Source organism: Cupressus sempervirens, chromosome 7, assembly GCF_028749045.1.
Source record: "Cupressus sempervirens isolate cs-2001-9-10 chromosome 7, ASM2874904v1, whole genome shotgun sequence".
Taxonomy (NCBI): domain Eukaryota; kingdom Viridiplantae; phylum Streptophyta; class Pinopsida; order Cupressales; family Cupressaceae; genus Cupressus; species Cupressus sempervirens.
Window position 1 is genome coordinate 146,283,406 of NC_143124.1, and position 10,986 is coordinate 146,294,391.

Sequence of the window (10,986 nt, forward strand, 5' to 3'; positions counted from 1 at the left end):
ATATATATGTGGGTAGCCATATTCTTCTTATAAAAATTTGTGTTGTAGCTTCTGGATATCTGTGATATCCCCCTATGAAATGCCAAATATCATATTATATCCTGCATTAAACCACATAGCAAGATTTCCTCAATTAGTTTTTTCTATGAGACATGATAATTCACTTAAACTAAATGTTGCCTCAGCTATTTTAAATTCCTTAGTGTTATCGCACATCTATTTTCAAATCACTTCCAAAATATGAATTCTTAATATGGCTACATTGTAGCGATTATGGGCCAAATGTCATGCGCTCAGAATCCATCTAATTGTTAATTCTTGTTGTACCACTATTACAACTAGCAATTTTTATCTCCAAGAAGACTTAGTTTGAAACACCCATGGTTCAAAATTGAAGTAGATTTTATTCCTTCACAACTCTGCTAACCCTAAAAAATGAAGAGACAAGGTGATGGAAATGATTGAATTACTTACCCTGTAAATGCGAGAGGCATTTCTTCTTGAACTGCAGGAGGATGTGAACCATTGCTTATTCTTCTTTTGTTTCTATTCTAGTTTTCAAATTCTCTTTTTCCAGAACCTCTAAAATTTTGTAATGGCAATATCTGCTTCTGCTGGTGTCGAAGATGTTTTTTTTTTTCTCTTTCTTAGTATTACTTCCAAATATCTAGTAAGCTTATTAATTAATGTTCCCAAACTGATTTCTTTGTGTCAGTGTATTATGAAAATTTAATAGACAATGACATACCATTTGTATTCTGAATGTCTCTTTTTCTTGAATGTCTTCACAGGGAGAGTCGTAATGCTCTGCCTCTATATATCTTCTAAGAAGCTCAGTCCTTCTCATTAATTCCTCAAACAATAAATAATCCCAATAATATTTGACATCAATATTCTAATTAATATCTCATTATGGGAAGAATAGGTGAATGAATCCTTTATTTTAAGCAATGTTTTCTGATAGGAAGTGTTTTAATTCATAGGAATAATTAATTTCCAAGCTCATAATATGACTCAATATTCTCCCACACATTATAAGCCAGTTGATAACCATAGATGAACACCAAATATCAATAATGTGCCAACTTCTCAAACATAAGGCCTGATAATTTATGTCCAACTATAGGTTGGCGGTAACTACAACACTTTTATAGTTTGAATATTTAATAGCCTAGGACTCCCACCTATAATTTTGCTAATAGGCTATGTCAAACAGAGTTTTCTTGATGAGGCTTTTATGCTTTTCAATGAAATACCTTAGCTGAATGTAGTCTCGTGGACTTTAATCATTGCTTGATATGCACAAAATGGGAGCATCCTCACATCTTGTGCTAAAATGGGAGATTTGGAACAAGGTATGGAGATCAACTAAAAAATAAGTGAGAGAACATTTGTGGGATGTTGTACTTGTGACTTCTCTCCTAGACATGTACATGAAATGTGCATATATAGAAAAGGGACACAAGTTATTCAACACAATGCATAACCTTGATGTAGTCTCATGGAATACATTGATTACATGATATGTTGATATTGGAGCTCTTGATAAGGCTTTGAAGCTTTTTAATGAGACACGTCATTTGAATGTTGTCTCAAGGATTGCAATCATTGTTGGATTCTCTCAAACCAGACTTGTCGATAATCCTTTGGACCATTTATTAGAAGGCATAGAACCAAGCCCACTAACCTTTGTCAGCATTCTAACTACACATATCCCAATTTGTACAGAACCAGTAATTCAATTGATGAAACCTTTATTTTTTTACAAAATTCTGTGGTGAAAGTTCATATTTAGGGTCAATTAGTGATAGTGGTACTTTACAGACAGGACTTATTGCAACCAAATTATGAACAGGTGAAAAAGAATAAAGATTCGGTCACTTTAGTGGTTGGGACATAAACAAATGTGGATCTAGTTCTTGTACTCTCAGATAGAGTGGAGTGTAGCACTAAGTGTGACAGAATGGTGTCAATTGCATCATTATTATGTGCATGTGTTTGAAGTGGTACACTTACACAGTCAAGGAGAGGAGCTATACTGATATTGCTACACTCTTCATACTGCATTGATGATGACGATGGGTTGCAACATGTTCTTCCTTATGTCATTTGCAATGCTTTCTAACCTAGCTGCTATTGTGCGGTGTGTTGCTTTATGTTTGTGATGTACTTCCATTAGTTAATGAGATGTAAAAAAGAAATGTATCTAGAAAGGACATAGTATTTAGGTCATAAAACTTGATACTAGAGTGTCAAGCATAGTGTGTATAATGCAGATTATTGTGCAGAGAAATAAAATTATAGTTGATGCTCATTTTGATTGAGTGGAATCAAAGGAAAATTCTTGTAAAAGAATTTATAGATTGGATAAGTGCAACAAAATTATTATAGATCATCTTGTGAAAGAAGAATATATAGCAAGGAACATCAGTAATAGTCAATAGTGATGAATAGAGGATGATTCCATTGAAGGTATATATAGTTTGTAGATCATTGATGAAATAAATAGGAATCCATAACACACTACTACAAATATTGACATGCGGTAGCAAGTTGACCAAGATTGATCTAAAGGGCAATATCACCATTGTTGTAGGGTTATCAGATTTATGTGAACAATGACCATTTCAAACAACAATGAAAAAATAGTGAGTAGCAAGTGGGTCACACATATTACTTTGAAGTAATATTGTACACAACAATGCCAGACATATTGAAATATTGTTCACTAGTTACAATTGACTTAACCAAACAAATGAAGAACCTTCAACTCTCAAGTATAGATGTGTGAAGAATAAAGAAGGTATAAATGACAAAGTAATGGGGTTAGCTTGTCACAAATGAAGACCTGTCACATGCATATGTGTAGCTAACTGTCAATTTGCCACCTTTAATTTATTCGTGCACAGTCAAATCATTAGACATTGTATGTGAGGTGTCATGAAAGAGTACTTTTACTGGATGAGATGGCTATAGTTACACAGGATATGTAATATGCAAATATATTTTAGAGTCTTTGTAATGGAATATTTGCAAGTGGCTAGTTATGAGTTGAGCCCAACAAAATTTCCAACTATCCTCCCTCAATAATACATAGATTGATGAATGTAATGATCACAGATATAGATGCAAGTATTAAGCCCATGAAACATTGCACATATCAAATATGATAGTTATTTAATCCTTCAAGCTCAAGCCATAGTAGAAATTTTAAAATTATGTTTAGAAAATTATTGAAGAACTTTTATAAAGAATGGAACTTGCAAAAGCTCAAAAAAGTAAACATGCAAAGTGTTCGATCAGATGGGTATTTAATCAGCTTGCCAAATGGGAATTTAGGTGGAGACATGTTGGATGTTGTGGCACATAAATTATTATTTTTAATGCTCAAAGGGCACGTGGGTACACTTATTTCAACATTGGGTCCTCAGAGGGTAGCAAATCATTCAATATGATCAATGCCATCAAAGATATGCGTGCAAACTCAGACCATTATAATCACAGAAGAACATGATGCTCTTAGAAAATGTAGCTACAACATAGGGAATATGGATATGATGTTGAGTTATTAGTGAATGTATCATTCTTCATGTCAATAATAAAGGTAGATGGTAGAATGGATACAAACACCATAAATAAAGTGTGAAACTTGAAAAAAATAAATCTCAGCAAAGCTATCAATTGATATTTTCTCTCAAAATGTATATGTTTCAAGTCATATATTATAAATCATAAGGCAGGGAACTAATGTTTCGCAATTAATTTTTTGGGAACGAAAAAAATTTGAAACCTAAATTTTGAAGTTCTTTTATTTAAAAATTAATTTCTTAATACAAAATTCAATTTTCTCATTGGCTGATTCCAATTTAGCTGGGGGTTTATAAATTTTTAAATTAAAAAAATATCAAAAATTCCTTGGAAACTTCCAGTCATCTCTCTTGTTGGTACAAAATTTTGGAACCTTGAGGTAGGAAGGATGACACAACTTCTAGGTAGTTGCATGTAATCAAACCCCAACTCACTACTCTAAAGCTGGTCTGTCAATTGAGAGGGGTTCGAGGAAGGGGCAAATCTGATCAATGGTTGCTGGATGCATTCTCATCACCCCAAAACCCTTGTTGCCAGTAACTCCACTTTTTCTCAATTTGGGTGCATGGCATCAGAGTTGTGAGCAAGTTGTCAAAGGCCACCAACAAAGACGAGATTGCTCTAGCTGATAATTTTTTGATTCTCCACTGAAGAAAAAACCCAATTCTCCCAACATTGAAAAAATTATGACAGAGCTCTTGGACCTTGTATTCATGGTGGATTTGGCCTCGACTATGATTGAGGTGAGGTTTGAATGGGAAATAGAAACCTACAATTTTGAGATATTTTCCCAAATTATGTGAAAATCTTAAAAAATGTGGTGTTGGTGCAAATTGAGAAAACATTGCAGAAGTTGCTCAAGATGATTCGGCTGAAATTCTACTTCTACACAATCATTTCTTTGAGGCATTTTTCCAAACATATTTTGTTATGCTTCCACTTTTTGCATGCATGTCAGAACAACAATAATGTCCATACATTCTTTCAAAGTTGTCATTCTGGCACGGGCAAAAAGTATGCTGGCAAAGGGTGTAGAATTTTAACCGAGACATTTTAAAAGGTTTATCGCAAGGAAGGACCTAATTAGATGTAATTTCACCAATATTAAGTGTTGTTGACTACCTCAAAGCCGAGTTTTCTAAATTTGGAGGTTAAAAGGACTATTAAAATTTTATATTTGCAGTTGATTGTAGAGATAATGAAAGTCATTTTGTAATCTATGCATCACAAGTATTGCATATAAAGATTTAAAATTTCAGTTTTGTTCAATTAAATTTATATTTTATTGGATACTATATTATTTACTATTATTTATATTTGATACAAAGAGGAAGAGTTAAATCTTTCTCTTTAGTTTTTTCCAATTAAAAAATTAATATGTAAACTTTTATTTGTGCATATATAACAAAATAAATAACTTAATACTATTTCCCTCTTTATATATAATTCATGAACATGACTTATCCAATTTTAATTTTATATTAGAAATATCTGGAAATTATCTTGGAGTCACATTTCTTTCTTAAAGATTTCCATTTTTTATTTAAAAATAAAAATAAAAATTTTAATGAACTCATTTCATGTTTTAATTTGACATTTTTTCTTTAGAGTGTTGCCTTTGAACTTATGCAAAAGTTTATTTCTAATGGGTTGATTAAATTAATCATTTATCTTTATTTATTGTTTTATTGGAAGCTTAAAGTCATATATAAACCATATTTTTATTTTTATTTTTAAGCTTTTAGTTGTTACAAGAGTAATGATCTAGAGTTTTAATTTTTGTACAAAGTTCACAATAACAATAACATGTATTCTTATATGTTTTCATCAATTCTTATCAAATATATAATCTCAAAAATATATTAACAAAGAAAAATTACATATTTATAAAAATAATAAATAGTCTTTATTATATTACTATTATAATTTCTTTTGATTTAAAAACTATTTGTAAAGACACAATTTACACACGCATGAAGTGTGCTATATTTAAAAATAGTTTCTGATTATTAAATCACAACTAATACTTGTTTCATTTACATTCTGACTTTTACATAACGCAGGGACTCACACTCTTTCAGAGCTCTTGTTTTTATCAAATTCCTATTTTTGTGTTGTTTGTAGACTAAGGTTCAATAAATGCCAACATCAAGTGTAATAAACACTTTTAGCACCCACTTGAACATAAGGAAGAGGAAATATTTGATCCTTTGACACCTCCATATGTTAAAAAGTGAGTATTTCAATTGATTGTGTTTCATAGTTTTTAATAGATGTGATTTTTTAATGGAGTTTGATGTTTTTTTTTAATGCAAAGTTCTAATTACTTGACATAAATTGCATTATCATTTGTATCTTTTTCTAAGAAGTTAGCATAAGAAACAATACTTGTGTGTGGCCAAAGTGCTCCAAATTATATTTTATAAGAGTCTATCACTACAAGAATTTAGAGAAGTGTAATTGACATGAAATATAATTTTAAAATGTTTGAATAGAAGAATTTAAAATTGTTGAATTGTTATTGATAAAGATTTAGATTGTTGTTTTTCATAATAACTAAAATTTGTGTTCTTTGAGAAGAGTATATCATGTTACAATGACCATGATCATGGTAGATCTAATGTTGGGAAGACAACTTTGCATTTTTTTGCATTATTCTTTAAAGGGTACTAGCTCAATGGAAGAGCACCTGCTTTATAAGTAGGAGGATGGTGGTTCAATTCCATCGTGCCCTAATATGACTAAATTAATGATTAAATAAACTACCAAATAAATTACCAAATATATTACCAAATATACTACCAAATCAACTACCAAATATACTACCATATATACTACCCAAAAAACTACCAAATATATTACCAAATAAACTACCAAAATTACCAAATAAACTACTATATAAACTACCAAGTAACAACAATAAACGACTAAATCAATGATTAAAATAGTTTAGTCATAAATTTGGTTGGGAGATAAATGTCTGGCAATAAACTACCATTGGTCACATGATCAAAATTACTCACATATCTACAATTTTTAGTGGTTTATTTAGTAATATATTGTTGTTTTTGTACTAGTGAAATGAAATTCTCAAACTTTGATTTTGCGATTTCAAAATTGAGTCTCTTGTGAGACTTTGATTTCACGAATTTGACAATGAAGATATCTTTTGTCTTTGATTTCACAATTTTGACACTAACAGTTCTCTGACATTTCAAATTCTGAGGATTATAAAGGAGCATTTATTTCATTAATCAATTGAGAGAAGAGGTTATGTCAAGGATTTATTTCATTCATCCAATTTTCTCTCAACTATAACATTAATTGAGGATGGCTTTTGCTAAGGATTTGAAGGAAATATGGTTATTAAATGTGTTATGCATTGATCATAAATATAAGGGCATTTGGTAAGTTTATTCTATTATAGGAAAACATTCTCGTGTGATTTTCTATGTTTATTGTAGCAAGGCAGAAGATGTGGGTTTACCAATACAATCATGCAATGAGAATGCAATACCTCGGCCAATGATGCAACATAGGTTGGCACCAACTGAAGAAGACCAATTTGATGTCATCAACAACATGTATGCAACTAAATGGGATTTGTAGACAAAATATGCCTAGTACTAGAGTGACTTTCATGAGATCTTGATGGAAGAGGAAAAAGGGGAAGCTTTTAATATGCTTGTCAGAGTGCTAGATGAGGAGGTGGTCAAGCACTTCAAAGAAATTCACAATATGATGAGAGAATTATAATCTCTTTTAAGATCTATTTTTTATAATTAATTTGTAACAAGTTGGAATTAGTTTTTTGTTAGTTAGGATGAACAGGCCTGAAGTTTTTTTTTCATCTTTTCATGTTCTTTAAGAAAGGATACGAAGGCCTTGTATAGAGAGATAGGCAGAAAAAGAAAAAGAAATATAGACATTGTGAATATAGGATACATAGAGGAAGTTAGATATTGCAACTTGTTATAGCCCAAATTTACCTCATTTTTTTGAATTAATAAAATATATTGTATTCTTTTATGAAAGATAGGGAATTGATCATTGATTTTTCTGAATTTAAACTTCTCTTGGATTTATACTATTTGCAGAATAAAATTGAGGCAAATTGTTGGAAATAAAACTCATATTCTTATGTATTTTTTTGGTCATTATTCATCTTGAAGTTAAATTTAATTATTTAGGGCTTGTTAAAATCTCTTAGTTTGGCTGCTTATCAGTTGATGGTGGCACGCTCGTCTCTAAGACATAAAATTAATTCAATAATTGTTAAAGTAAAGAATCGGTATCAACTTTATTTCATATGATACTATATTTTGTTTGAAACCTTCCCCTTTTATTACAAACATTTATTATTATAATCAATTTCTCCTTGAGAACCTTTTCCAACTCAAGAGTATTGCTAACTCTACAATCACAATCATTACTTCATTACAAGTTAAGCTACAACCACCTAGGTCTTGTACATCTTGAAGTGTGAAGCTTGAATAAAATTAGGATTCAATATTCTTCATTGGTTGAAATTATGTTGAGTTTCCCAGCATTGAGTAGGCAAGCTTGTATGAAGTCATCCAACAATTTTGTGCACCAACAGATTGGCGACTCTATTGGGGAGAGTTGCTCACAATTCATATTGTGTAGTTACCAAAATATTTTTAGTTTTATAGACTAGTAAATTGAGAAAGTAAAATTGTGACTTTATTGGAGCAAGAACTTAGAAGACTTGGTACAGACTATTTCTTTTTGCACTTTATTAGAGTGAATTTTGATTGAAGAAAATTTGGTGACTCTATTAGTTTGTCTACTCAATTGTTTGTACTTGAGAATAGAATAAGTAACAGAAATTCATCCTTGAAGTTTATGTGGGTAAGAAGGTTTGTACAATCTATAAAATATTTACAATATACTCAACAAAAAAGAAGAAGAAAAGATAAGCAATTAGTGGATATGTGGTTAACTAGATTTAAAAATTTTGGAGATTGAGAAAAATATTTGTGTGATAATGATCAAATGGATACACAACATGAAGAAAAATCATTTTTGAATGGGACTCAAGGCAATTTGAAGCCCACCAAGTTGTCCATAAATCATGTGAAGAAGAAGATGAAGAAGAAATAAATGAGGATTCTCCAAAGATTATGGAGGTATTAGAAATTGTATAGTCTTCAAGAAGGGCTACAAAGGTATTAAGAGGAGTTCCTGAAGAATTACTAGAAAAGGTCAGCTTGAGTAGAGATGTTATTACTACACTGAAGCATACTAAATAAAAGGAAAATAAATATAAAGGCCAGTCATCCAAATACACCCCTCATAAAAATAAAAATTCCTCTTTCAATATTATGCATAAAAATTCATTGTATAATAATGAAGAAAAGAATAATTTTGTTGACCGAAATAAAAACTAGGCAAGAGGAAGGAAAAATTGGATGAATAATAATGTTAACAATCAAAATAATGTGAGGAGGTTTAACTTTAATCAAAATAACCAATGGGGTGAGAGCCCCTATGAACATAGAATGATATAAGAAACTAGATTTCTTAGGAATAATAGGTTGCCCTAATCTTATATCCAATTATCTGAGAAGTGTTATACCTAAATTATCTGGGGAAGGAGATCAATCTGCAAAATACATGTCACTAATCTTAAAATTAGCATTAAAGAATTAGAGGGACATAATGAAGATGTATTCATAATTATTTTTTTCAATTTCTAACCAATGATGTTGCAGAATGGTACAAGGGGTTGCTTGAAAATTATATAACTAGTTGGCATGATTTTATAGACTTTTTCCTTAATCAATTTGGGAACCATACTGGCACTTCTTTTATGTGTCATGAATTGACTAGTATGAAGAAGAATTCTAATGAGACTATTTGAGTTTAATAAAATATTCAATAAAGTCTTGAATAGAATACCTCAAGACATTAGGCCTATTGACTCCTTTCTCATAAATTTTTACTTATGTGTCATTGAAAGCAAGACACATTATGAGATAAGGTCTCATAGACCTAATACATCACAAGAAACCTTTAAAGTGGATATGACAATTGAAAATGATAAAAAAATGTCATAGGTAGGGTTGGAAATAGAGAAGATCCTAGGTTGTTTGATCCCAAAGCATCTAATCAAAATAGGGAAGAAGATAAGATTGAAAAGATCCTCAAGATGATTAAATATTTGCATGTGAAGGATAAGAATGAATGAATAAAAAAAAAAAAACCTTATAATAAGGAAAGATATAGGATGTGGGACATGCTATATACCACATCATGGAAAGATGGTAAGCCTACCAAGAGTAGTGATACTCCTGATCCACTTCAGAGAAATAATCATTATGCTAAGAATGGTTCATGGTGTGGAGTATGTAGAATGCCACATTCTCCAGAATAATGTTTAGTGGCTAGGAGTGTATGTGAGAATAACATTCATTCCAAACATGAATAAAAAATGAATGATTTTTCCTAAGAACCCTTTTGGGGTGAAGATTCCTTAAAGGATGAATATGTGTCAGATGTTGATGCATGAAGGATGAGATACTCAGATCAACAAGTTCTCTCAAATGATGAATCAATTAGACGAGTTACTACAATTGAAGAAAGAAAAGCTCTCACAACTACAATAGTTGAAAAGGCTAAGAGTAACTATAGATTGAGGAATATAATGATTAATCTAGACCCAAAAGGAGATGATAATCCCACTCTAAAAAAAGGGATTTCATCAAGTAAGCCTTCTCAAAGCACCTTACAACAAACACCAAAAATAGATCAGCAGGTACCAAGTAAGCAATAGGTGAGTAACTCTTTTATTTCTAATGCTCTATCTCAATTAAAGGTTTATGTCCCATTCTTAGAAATAGTAAAAAATCTTGAATATGACAAGAAATTTCTAAATATTATATCAGAAACTAATAAAATTCATGAGAAGAATCATGTCGAAGGGACCACACTAGTGATTTATTTAGGGACTAATGTAAATGAGACCATCCCTCAAGTTGACCCCTTTTACTTGACTCTTCTTATAAATAATAAGCTAGTTAGGAACTGTATGATAGATTCAAGAGCTGCTATGAAAATTTTTCTTACTAAAGTTATGATTCAATTAGGATTTAAAGGAGACGTACCTTATACAAAGTGTTATGCGATGGATAATAGGTCTTTCCCAGTAACTGGGGTTATTAAGAATGTTGACTTCAGGTTCCCCTCTTGTCCTGTTTGTTTCATATAAGATTGACATAATTGTGGTTGATGTCCTGACTTCCTATGGTATGTTACTCTCAAGGCAAGAATAAAATCTAGTTGGGGGCATATATAATTGAGTTTATCTTATGCAACAATTCCTATAAAATGGTAAGGATATAAGAATTAATAAAGAACCTAGATTTGAATATATCA